At 37.3% G+C, this 13,627-nt stretch overlaps 1 protein-coding gene across 10 annotated transcripts in view; it reads right to left on the bottom strand.

Moving 5' to 3' along the window:
• Positions 1-13,627, bottom strand: part of dbn1 (drebrin 1) — an 85,793-nt gene that overhangs the window by 41,364 nt on the left and 30,802 nt on the right. The window lies entirely within an intron of this gene.

Raw genomic sequence — 13,627 nt, 5'->3', positions numbered from 1 at the left:
TAAATATTCCCTGACAGAAAATAGAACTAAAATTATTATTTTGCTCTCACATTTGAGTGATTATTAAATAATATAATATATTTTAAAATATATTAAAATATAATATAATAATAAATATTTCCTGACAGAAAATAGAACTATAAATTATTATTTTGCTCTCACATTCGAGTGATTATAATAATATAATATAATATAATATAATATAATATAATATAATATAATATAATATAATATAATATAATCATTTTAATTGTTGCAGTTTTATGGCACTTTATTTATTTTATGGCACTTTTTGTAATGCTTTTTATAATGTTTAACTGGTAAAATCACTGCAACGCAATATCTTTGTGCTTTAATATATTATATTAGTATAAACACATACAATAAGGGAAATAGCAATAATGTTTAGTTTAATGCTCAAATGATTAAATAACTAGCAGGAAGGTTAAACTGCTAATAAAGTTAAATCTAACCCTTTGTGCCTTCATTTCACTTTAGAGAGACAAAACGGTGTCAGTGTGAAAGCATGTAATGTGAAAACATGTAATGTCCCCAGAAATGACTGTCACTGTTCTAGTGGCCGACACAAGTAGGTCGTTTTCATTTGAGCATGACATTTGTGCGTATGCATGTGCATGTCAATGTCTATTTGTCAGTTTGAGTGCAAGCTGCCGTCTTGAGTTGTCTCGTCACAGCTCGGTCCAGTCAAGCAAAATCCAATCCGAGGCTCTAGCTCATTTACAGCTGTAAAGTACATCAACACTGTCTCTCAGAGCGCATAACGTACAGTATATGTATTTGACTTTGGAATATAAATGAGACTGCTTGATGAAACATCACTTTATGATTCTAGAAAGCTCTGAGTTTAAGTGCAAAAATACAGAGGTGACTTTACCCTTACACAGCCATATACAGAATATCAGGATATACAGGCATATCACACTGTTGTCATGGCAACCAAAAATTCCCATAAAATGCATAGGGGAGTATGGTCCCTCTATGCAGCATCTAAAATGGCTGAGCTACCATAATTCACTGCTCTCAAGACTGAATATTTTGGAGATTTATCTGCTAATGTTCTGGAAATTACAACTGTGACAAAAGAAAAGCCCCAGTAAAAACAATAGCGTTTTGCGTTTTGCTCAGCTAATGATCATTCCAGATCTTGATGCGCCGTGGTTTCCTGACAAACCAAGCAAACGTGTTTTAAAAACTGGAGCATATTTGCCACACATGGAAAAAACATTTTGCACAAGTCCTCATGCGTGGAAAAGCCTCATGCTGACTAAGACAAATATTCCTTCAGGAAAGACGATCACAAAACTTGGTTCGTTTTCTGCACATAATTGCATAAAGATCCTTTTTGCAAAGGAAATGAGTTTCTGGAAAACTGTGCTGAGGGCTGCAGATTTGTTCGCCCTGTTTTGGACATGCTTATTCACACAGCGCGTCTCCGTGAAAAGTGTTTAATGAAGGCCTTCAGACTGCAACTCAAATACTCACAAATATTTTGAATTGCGAACGTGCGTACACCAACTTACCAGAAGTGTGAGAATGATTTGAAATGTTTGAAACATTAGTCAACATGAAATGACATTCACAAACCATTTTACTTCAATAACCTGACATATTTCCAAGTGAAACAGGATATTCAATGAGAAAAAAATGTGGATCTTCAACCACTGCAATGGAATGTGAGCATGAGCGACCTGAATGATTAATGTACCGTTATAAGATGCTTTCGTGTAATACCATGGTCCTTTTTATAACTATTTAGTTAGCAGGTTTTTATGTTTTATTTTTAAGTGGCTAGTGTCAACTCTACGGCCCAACCTAAGACAGATGGACCCGGGCTCTGTGTCATTACTTTTTTCATTACAACTTTTTCTGAAGAGACACGTTCGCTTTATACACTGGACAGATTGAATTTAGGCTTTTATTCACATATAAACATTCATCAACTCACACATGAGTTGTGGTAAATGGAAGCTCAAGCATATTCGCTTGGCATGCGAGAACCAATGAGGTTCATTCTCGTGTTACGCAGCTGCCATAATCCAAATTCAATCTGTTCATCATATAAAGTGATCACGTCTCATCAGAGAATTTGGACTAAACCGCTCAATTCATATGGATTAGTTTTACAATCTCATTATGAACTTCTGTACTTACTTATATAGGGTCAAAAATGGCTTAGATTTCATCAAAAAGATCTACATTTGTATTCCGAAGATGAACGAAAGTCTTACGGGTTTGGAACGGCATGAGGGTGAGTAATTACTGACAGAATTTTCATTTTTGTAAGGACCACTTCAGTGATGGGGAACATTCTTTGCTCACTTTCTGTGTATAAGTCTTTATTTTCTAATCTGCAATAATCGACAATAATGTTTTTTGTCATAATATTGCTGCCTTACCCTGTAATGAGTTCCTGTTTTTATAATAATATATATATTTTTAATAATTTATAATCTTTATGTAGGCTATTTACATCATGCAATTGTTGTATATACATGTATACAACATTGGAGCAGCATTAAACAATCTAATTAATAATAAATAAAGACAACAGAGATAACTTTAATGACATAATTATACAAATTGGCCTTAGGCCATGGCGATCAACTCCATAGGGCAAATATTGTAATTTCTTACCCATGTGCTAGTTAATGGAAAATACAATAAATTGTAGCACAAACACACAAAACCGCAAAAGAGTTTAAACACAAGAGCGAAACCTCTTAAAAGTCAATTATTGATTTGTATGAGTATGAATAAACCTCCTCAACATCAAGCATGGCAATGCATGACATTTTCTTGGGAGAACGATGAGTGAAGGCTTATTCATATGGCATCCTCAAGGTTATAGAAAATCAGATAAATTCAGTAGAAGTCTTTTTTACCACTATGATCAGCCAAGACAAAGTTTTCTCAGGATATCCAGATATCTACAGCGAAAACTCTCGAGCTCCTGGATTAAAATACCTCACATGTTATGTTCCTGTTTCAGGGACAAGCCAAAAAAATAAATAACTTGAATTGATGAGGCTTTAGAGACTGTCTATGAGGCATATGAATCATATGCACATCTCTGGAAAATCTATGGCCTGTAATCAGGAGCAGCCTGTTTCTAAAGTGCGGTGAAGAAGGAATTTGAGCAACATGACTCTAGATGGTACATTGGCAAACCATCCCAGAGGCAGATCAACCGCTCTACCAGGCCTGAAAAGAACGCAGTGAACTTAATTGGCAAAGAGTTGTTTGTGACGACCAGACGTGAGGGGGGGGCATCTGAGTTATGTCGCCCTTCGACCCGCAGCTAGAACATGGTGACATCATTCCCTCGGCTTGGTTAGTCATCGTTCTGTAAAACTAGAGGGGCTGAGAAGGGGTGGCGAATAACCGAAAGTATTTCTTCAGTCTGGGAATGTGTTGGGAGTATGTGACGGTGTATTAGCATTGGGAGGAGGTCGAGAAGCTGGGAAAATACCCTTATATAGTCATTGGTACAGCAAGACCCAGGAATCCATGAGGAAATGACCATGTGCTGCTGGAGAAAATGCTATTGGTGTCAATAAATTGGGCAACCTCAGAGGAAATACAAGCCACCTGCAGAGCTATCTGCTTTCATTACCACTTCAGTGCAACATTGAGGAATAATTATACGTAATTGCAGTGATTACACGGGTTCCACAAGGTTTTCCATTTTTGAGTTTCCGAGTAATAGGTTAGATTAGAAGGTAGAAGTGGGGACTCAGAGATGGGGACGCCAAAGCTTGTGCAGATGGGGTGGGAGAAAAAGACTTTCCACAATAGGACATGAATAAAAGCAAATCTCAGCCACTCCAGGGGATTCCTACGGAAGCTTGTTTCCGCCACAGAATTAAACATATTCATTTTAATTTACATCTTCATATACATCAGATATAAAGTCGCAACTGCGTGTTATAAAGTCAGAATTGCGCGATGTAAACATGCAATTCTGAGGAAAAAAAAGTCTAATATAGTCAATAATGGGTGAGCAATAATGATCAACATATGACACAATGATGATGTGGAACTTACACACCCACATACATATAACAAACATGCTGACATTGAGCCTATACTCTGAAAAATAAAGATTCGTTATTGGCATCTATGGTTACATGAAGAACCTTTAACTTCCATGGAAACTTTCCATTAGATTATTAATGTAAATGTTCTTCACACTAAGAATTTTTCTCCCAATATTATGCAGCCTTAACTGGCTCTATTTATGTTCCTGATCTTACTGTACATGATTCATCAGTGCATATTATTGCAAAAAAAGTTGTTCTGCCTCTTACATGACTTTTGCTCTCATTGAATATCCTGAAATCCATCACAATACTGAAGTAAAATGTAAAAAAATGTCAACTTTAAACACATCCACCTTAGCTCACACATATGCACACTAATAACAGCATACAGAGATGCATTAATGCAGAAACGGGGTCACAGGGTCCTCATGGAGATCAGGTCACATCCCATCCAGCATCAGCACTGCTCTGACTCAAACTCTGTCAGACATAAATACCCTCTCCAGCACTTAATGCTTACTCAAGCTCTCCAGATTCGGAAATACTACACACATTGTGCACGCATAAACAGTGTATGTTATATTACTCTTTTTAACGGCTGAGATTTTTCAAGCCTGCACACACACAAACATACAGTCACATCTGTTTCATTCAGCTAAGGGATGAGTGATAACTAAAAAAAATAAAACTTTATTCTTCAAGAGTTTCTATAATTAGGGAACCCACGCCTCTTCAAAGGGCCTATTTAATGTAGAACCGGCAGGGAAATTGCATAGATTTGAAATAGAAAGAAACGCTTGAAATCATTCATGTCGAGGGCCTTATGTAGAGTTATCCAAAGTGAAAGATGAAAATCTATTCTTGGAGCAGTGTGGATTAATCTAGCAAAAGAAAAAAAAGAAAGATAAAAAAAAACTGAATGTACCATAACCACAAAAAGATTTGAAAAAGAAAATGTACTTTAATCTGACTTAAGACATTTGAGAAAGATGCCAAGTCTAATTGTGAGTCCAGGATAATTTAGGCGTAACTTCCACTGCATCCAATCACAGCTGACAAACTCCCATTGTCATTTAAATGAGGCTGCTTGTCTGCATAAAAGAGCATCACCACAATTCATTTAAACAAGTTGTGCTACTGCCACATGGAAGGAAACACAAAGAAAGTGATTAAAGTGCAAGTTAATTCCATCTTTGTGGGTACAGCTGCCTGTTTGTCTGCAGTCATCAAAATGCTGAAGTTAACATCATTCGAGATCAAGGATATTCACCAAATTATTTCTTCTTTCATAAAAGTCTCATATCTGAGGTTATAGAACCCTTGTGGCAAAAGCACACTTTAGAATTCTTTTAAAAAGTGTACATTTTATTGTTTAATACTTAAACTTTAAAGTAATACACTTAAGTGCAAACTGAATGTAATGTTTTCGGACACTTAATTTTATTCTATTTACAATGAAAATGATTGTATAACTTTACATATTTATATGTAACTATACATCATCATTTCAGAAATACTTCTATTGTCTTTTAAATATGGCTAGTGTACTGCTGAATGCAAGCATTTATGGTCAACTACAATATACTTTAATGGCATTTCCATTGAAACTTAAATAAATATATAATTACACATTTGTAATGGTGAAGTTGCTATTTAGTGCATTTAAAATATATAAACTTGTAACAACAAATGTAATACCAAATAACACACATTATAATCAAGTATATATATGTGCTTTACTATGTTAGTCAGCACATCAAAATAAGTGTACTTCTGTGAAGCATGACAAAATATTAAAATATAATTATTTAAAAAGTGCATTTTTAGTAGCCTAATATAAGTGCAGCATAAAAAGACTGCACTGTTTATAATATTGTTAATACTTAAACAAGCAAGAAAAAAAAAATACTTTAATCATTACATAAAGGCCCAGTTTACACCTGGTATTAAGATGCGTTTTGGTTGTTCGGATCACAAGCAGACGAAGGAGACACATTCCCGTTTACACCTGGTGTTTTAATCAGTCTCTTTTGTCCACTTTCAACCACTTCTGTCCTGATGTCTTCGAGGGGAGGGTCTATGGGCGGTACATGTATGTTTTTTTTTTTCAGATCTGTCAATCTAATTGGACCAAATAAGCTCATGCAATTTACATATGAACGCGATCGAATACGACAGCAAATCATTTTCGTCTGAGCTTTCGTTTCTGCTCTGGAAGACCACACCGAACACTGTGAGTGTATGTTAGAAATCAGGAATGATGAGAGAACATTACGCTTTGTACAGCCGTTTTTCAGTTTAAATCCTGTCTGGCTTACGGACTTCCAATAATGTTTACGCATCAGGTCAGTAGCGGAGAGTAAGCGGTCTTTTGTGGCTGTTCGAACACATTCGACGACATGAGCGTTTACACTATCTAATGCGTTTTCGGCTCCCTCTGGAAGTGGTCGAAAGTGGACAAGCTCAAAAGGTTTCAGACCCCGTTCACACCAGTATTTAGCGTCGTCCACTTGTGATCCGACTGACCAAAACGCATCTTAATACCAGGTGTAAACAGGGCCAAAAAAGTGCATGCAGTAGCAAATGTCATAAAATTCAGAGTTTTGCTATTGTGACAACCCTACATTTCATGTCCTTCGTATGTTTTACCTACTCTCAGTTTAATCTGGCAGTAATTTTCATTTTGCCTTATGACCTCGAGCGATTTCTGAGTTTCTCTCTTCTAAGTGTGTATTCCCCCTGCTTCCTGTTGCTCTGGAGACGGCATGACTGTTCTCAAAACTAAAACTGACCGCTGAAATGTCCAGGATATGTCGCAGCCTTACCAACAGCAGATGGTCAGCTGTAAACAAGATCTGGGGACTGAATCGGCAAACAAAACCAAGCTGACGTGCTTGTCTTCAGGCTGTTGCCAAGAAGGCCGTCACAGAGCTGACCTGAGGCTTCTCATTTGCTTCGGAAAAGGCCGGCTTCACTTTACAATGGCTGGGCAAGGTTTCATATGAAATTATTGTCCAATTCCCTTTGGATAATCAGGTTTCAAGACACTAAAACACGTCCTTCCACGCAAGGCCACAAAATGCAATGTCCTGTTTCTAAGAACTCATAGTCCGTTTTATCCCATTACATGAATTGACACTATGTCTTCGCTGCAGTGACGTAAGAGATTTAGTAATTTATGAGATTTAATATCTGGGGCGTACATCCAACTGTATTTTTAGGATTAATCAGTTCTGCCAACCTTTGTGAAAAATAACTACACTTTACTTTTAAAAAGAGTACTTCTAATGGAAATGAATTATTTCTTTTTAAATATACTAAATTTTTCATATGAAATGCTCTTATTAGAACTTAAGAGAGTTTTTTTGTTGTTGACATAAGTAGGATTAAGTGCATCTTTATATGTAAATGAATCATTAATTTTACTGTCTTTGAAATATGGTTGAGCATTTATGGTTAAACTAAAATATACTTTAATGTAGTTTCTACTGAAACTTGAATCATGTCATGTATTTAAACCTATTTGTAATGATGAAGTTGCAATTTAATACATTTTAAATATATTTACTTTAAATGTAGTTGAATAACACTACTGTTAAAGGGATAGTTCACCCAAAAATGAAAATTCTGTCATCATTTACTCACCCTCAAGTTGTTTCAAACCTGTAAGAATTTCTTTTTTCTGCTGAACACAAAAGAAGATATTTTGAAAAATGTCTGTAACCAAACAGTTGATGGACCCCATTGACTTCCATAGTAGGAAAAAAAACACTATGGAAGTCAATGGGGTCCATCAACTGTCTGGTTACTGACATTCTTCAAAATATCTTCTTTTGTGTTCAGCAGAAAAAAGAAATTCTTACAGGTTTGAAACAACTTGTGTGAGTAAATTATGACAGAATTTTCATTTTTAAGTGAACTATTCCTTTAAAGTAAAATTTGGCATTGCAAAGTGCACTTTTTAAAAGTGTATAAGAATTATAGTCATGAAAGTACACTTAATTTCATTATTATGCACCTATTATCCATTATTATACTTAAATTCAACTAAGCACGCTTGTTTTTCACAAGGGCACTATATAAAAAACAAAAAACTCTATCATCTCTTTAAAATATTATCCATAAAAATCAACGGCATGCAGTCCTATACAAATTGTGCTAAAACTGTGACCGGAAGAGTTACACACTGTTCCTGTTCCAATCCCCAACAGCAAAACAAAGCCTGGAACAATATGCAAAACACATTTCATACTGAATTACAAACGAGGGAACGGCCAGTTGTCTCTGCATTGGAAGGTTAACTGTAATATTTCCCAAGTGAAATTCTCTAATTTCATGCTCTATCCCACATTTGGTCCGTTTCAGCCGCCCTGGTCTGTGTCATGTGGTCATGATGTCACTGCACAAGCAGGCGGTTCAGTTTTATGGTTACTGGGGTCATAGTCACTTTCCATGTCACCCATTTTATGCCTGCTGATGATGCTTCGATACTAATGCTAACATTACATTAGCATTCCGTTTTGAGTTTTTTCTCTCACTTAAGTCACAAGAGACAAGGACACATCTTGCTAATGGTTATTTCTGATTAGGACACTCAAATCTTTTCAGACATGCATTAAAAACCCAGCTGGTCTTTGGGGAGACAGTTAGCTCCTTGAGCTGAAGTGCTTGGCGTGAATAATACGAGTGTTATTTATCTCGAGCAGAAGAATACGAGAGCTGTCTTGCAAGGTCGGTACCCAACAATCGGGCCAGTCACATTAACCTTTTGCTTTTCCTTCAGGCAATAGTTTGCCGGTTTCTCTCAGTTAGCTTTCAACAGCCAATTGATATCTTAAAGAAAGATTTCAGGCCAGTTCATCCCAAGAATGATAACTATAACGTGATAACATTCTGTTTATTATAAGCAGTTATGTCGTCTGCCACTTTAAACGCTCAAGCTTTTCAAAATCGGTGGATTCTGATTGGCTGTCAATGATTTTAGGGTTCATCAGTAACTTTATAGCCAGTAATTCCAAAAATATTGTTACTCTGTGTCGTTGTCATTGTCGTTATAGTTGTTCTGATAGAATTAGAATGATTATAAAAACTTTTGTTATATTTATCAGTATAGTTATCCTTGGTGTGAACGGGCCTTTAAAGGGATAGTTCAACAAGGTCCAGCTTCTGATGTTCATTTAAAGGGAAACTCCACCCAAAAATGAAAATTCTCTCATCATTTGCTCACCCTCATAGCATGCCAGATGTATGTGACTTACTTTCTTCAGATTAAAAAAAATAATTAATCTGCATATAATGCAAGTGGATGGGACCCTCGAAGATTACACTTCAAAACTACACTTCAACCCCACTTGATGAATCAATGTCTTTTGAAGCTAAAAATTATGATTTTTTTTACTTTTTAAACAATAAACCGTCGCTTTGTGAATTGTGATGCATGCACAAGAAGTGATGCATGTTGCAAGAAGTGACGTGGAAGCAGAGAAGACGCCACTTTTTGCACGGGTTTCACGACACGTAACGCACCGATTCGTCAACTGGGGTTGTGTGGATTACTGTCGCGTTGGTTTTGTGTTGTTTTTGAAAGCAACTTTTAGGAATCTATCCACTTGCATTATATGGACTCACAGAGATGGATTAATTTTTTCACACTCAAAAAAAGTCTAGAAAGTCACATACATCTGGGACGACATGAGTGTGAGTAAATGATGAGAGAATTGTCATTTTTGGGTGGAATATCCCTTTAAAAGCAACTGAACCAAATAGTAATATTAATTTTGGGCCATTTGCTCAAAGCCTATAATATGTACATGTTTAAAAAGAGTCCACTTAGCTTGATGGCATTAAAAAAAGCAGAATAATTCAACAGCACTCTAGCAGGAAGCTAAATATAGCATCACATCTGCCTGAAGTCAGAAGATGGAGGCCACTATAATACGCATGACAGATTCTTCGCACCTGGACAACGGAGGCTTCACACCCACATGGGATACTGGTTCCAGTTGTCATCCATGTTGTCATTTAGTGGGTGAAGTCAAGCTACTCTGACGTTTTCCTTATTGAAGTGTAGAACGGTGCCACCTGCTCTCATGCACATGCAATTAGACTCTTCAGTGGGAGGGCAGCGAACCTGTTCACATCAGTGTTGCCAAGCACCAACAGTCACGCAGGTAAAAAACCTCAGCTGTCTGCAGATAGAGCGCTGCGGTGATGACGTATTAGTGTAGGCGACCCGGAAGTCGGCATCACACTGGTTCCCTAGACAAAAATCCAATAGGATTCTTCCATTGGCTTTTGAGAATATTGCCGAAAATAAGCTGTGTGACCAACACATTCTTTTGATTCTTGCACATCTTGTTGTTTATCATGACAATCTTCACTAATGAACACAACTTTTATGAATGTTGAAGCCAATCACCAGAAGTAAAAAGTAAAATGTAACTGCAACTGTACTTTTGGTATACTAAACTGATGTACTTAAAGTTTGCTAAATTGGAACAGCTAATTTTGTACTTAATGCACTGTGCAGAAACAGTGCTGAAGTCCAACTAAATCGTCATTTTGCATCATCGGAGGGTTTTTTTTGGCCAGAGGCGAGAGACTACAGCCAGTAGTAAGAGCGAGTTCTGCATGTTTTCAACCCAAACGCCGTCTTTTCAGTTTCGATTCAACTAATAGCCTAGTTGTATCATTTCTTCCGATACTGCCCTCTGTAACCGGTAGGCGTGGCTTGGGACTGGCCTCGTAGAGCAATGAAGCAAGTGCATTCTGGGAGTTGTTGTCTTTCATCCACATGAACCAAAAATAAATTTTCTGGCTTTTCTCAGTCTAGAAGGCACCAACTTCTAAAATAATTTCACATTTCTACTACATAAATGACCCAATTTAAATACACATTCATCAAGTCGGATTCCATCATATCTTTATGTACACAACAATAATCTTTTAAATTGTAATCCTTTTCATTTTAATATTTGACATGGTTGTGTGCTGCTGTGCATCCCTGTGTGTTTAATAAGCAGAATGTTGTGGCGTTGTGGACCCGCCTATAGGCACACATTACTAACGCGCTCTTTAAATAACAAAAAAAATATTGCGCCATCTGTTGCCTCAAAATAGCAACGCCCCAACAATGCGCCAGAACACACCTCGTTTTCAGACCAGCACGCCCATTTTTTTTACTTAAACAACGTGGCGCAGGACGTGAAAATGATAACTGCGTCGGGCTGAAACTAGCAAAAAACATTTGCGTTGCGCTTGCCGCTGCATTGTGCCGGGTGTAAGATAGGGCCCTGAATGTTCAAATAGGGGGGAATAAGCGTGCATAATTAAATATCCAATTTCAGCCAATAGATGAGTAAATAATGACAATAATCATTTTTGAACGAACTATCCCTTTAAGACAGATAACCAGAACATATGAGGACAAGAGCAACAGGTTTATAATATCTTTAGAATATGCTTGTGAAGAATTGGAGCTGTTGTCCTCTTGTCTTCTCCAGCAGGGCAGTTAATGCATCGGGAGGGAGGTGGCAGCTCACAGAAACGCTGTGTTCTTCTCTTGGAGGTGACTGTAAAAAGCTCCAGGAAGAAGGCGTGAGTGAAAGCCTCTAGAACAAGCCCGGCTCCATATGGCTAGCGAGAGCTCCAAGACAAGCTCTTGCAGAGTGACATTTAGCCAAGAAGTGCATGTGAAAGCATGACCACTGAACTTCTGTGCTGGATTCCAAATGCCAGTGTGTCCATTTATTGTGCAGACGCTCAGCCGATGCAAAGAGAGTAAAACTGAAATGTATCAAGTGCAAACAGCCACTGGAACCTGTGGCCAGACTTTATAATGGCTGGTTGACATTTAAGCATGAAAGGTTAGGGGGGTGAAAAAAATAACTTTATAAAATCACAGTTGTATTGCACATGCTCTTGGCTGTTTTAGAAAAGTAAATAATTGCAATTGCTGTAATTTAAACCACATATTTTGTTTTAAAACTAAATAAAAATAAGATCACATAATTTTCATTCAAACCACTTTAACACCAGCTGGGTGCTAATCATTTCATCTCTATGCACACTTTTTTTTTTTTTTTTATCAGAATGGCCAAACTGAAGCACTGCCCCTCACACAAACACAATTACAGTGTTTGCTTATTGCTACTCCAGTTCCACTTAAAAAAAAATTGTTCCCAATCACACCACCTGCAGGACTCCACCGCATGACACATTCGGCATCTCACTCTCAGTCGCTTTCCAAAACAATTCACTGGATAATAAACATGGGCAGCCATTCTTTCAGTAATTGTGTGTTACTGTTCATTAATCTAATGTGGACATTGTTTTGAGTTGTTTGGTCTGGTTATTTCAGTGGGCGTATATACGGCATGAAAGAGATACAAACCCCTGTTTCTCTCATTAAAGTCACCATGAAATCAAAATAAAAAATTTCTTGTTTTTTAGGGAATTGCAGTATTTTTATAGCCTGGGTTTTCCCATGCTGCCTTGCGCGCAGCGCGATTTTCGGACCAATCACAGAACGGGAAGGGAGCAGCAAGACGATGACGACGTCTATGCGACACACCGAAGCAGTTTGTTTATATCTATGGATCCAACATGGCAGCAGACGCGAAATACCTTCTACCCTCATGTTTGTCTTGCACAAACGGCAATAGCCGCTGAACGCCGTCGTGTACACAAATCTCTGACCCATCGTCTTCTTCCTCGTCGAATTTCTGTCGCTCTACATACGTCATCTGGTATAATTGAAACGATTGGCTATGAGCTACGTACAGGCGAATTTGATAGACATTCGTAGCGCCCAATAAACGGCTCTGGGCATTCGTAAACCATGCCTCAAATGAGAAAATTAACATGTGGTTCCCAGACCCACGTCTCAATGAGACGAGGTCTGACGTTAGCCAGGCTAGTATTTATTATAAAAACATGAATAATACTGAAATAGCGAAATAGCAAATAATAATAAAAATACCTATTTTATACACATTACAATATTGTGATGCCTAAACTCACTTGTAACATTTAAATAGATTGATTTTAGTGCTTTATCTTTTTCATTTTTCTAGACAAAATAGAATAAATATACATTTTAATATCAGCCATTTAATATTGTCTCGAATGGTTGCAGGAAGGCAGACAAAGACAAAGATAATGTTTCCAAACACAAAGTCTTAATAATAATAATTCAAATAACAGGCAAACAGGCAGGAGGAACTTAGAGGCTGTTTACACAATATTGTTTTCAGCTAAAAACGTAAAACTTTGCGTTTTGCCCGCTCATTTACACGACAACAGCACCTGAAAACGGGTTTCAAAGTGCAAAGTTTTTGAAAACTGTCTCCGTGTAAACAACAAAAACACGAATCTCTGAAGACGATGACGTCATGCACATGCGTATTACATGTTCGGTCTATAATGTTTCATCGCCATCTACTGGCCTGGCAGCAGATTACAGCATTTTTAGTTGTTTACACGGATCCGGGTGAATGGGGATCGTTTTGACAATGGTGTCGTCTATACACAGAGAACTCGCATAAACGTACCCTGAAATACACAGT

The sequence above is a fragment of the Rutilus rutilus genome (assembly GCF_951802725.1).
Source record: "Rutilus rutilus genome assembly, chromosome: 18".
Taxonomy (NCBI): Eukaryota; Metazoa; Chordata; class Actinopteri; order Cypriniformes; family Leuciscidae; genus Rutilus; species Rutilus rutilus.
The sequence above is the reverse complement of the archived record's forward strand: the minus strand, read 5'-3'. Positions and strand labels throughout refer to the sequence as shown.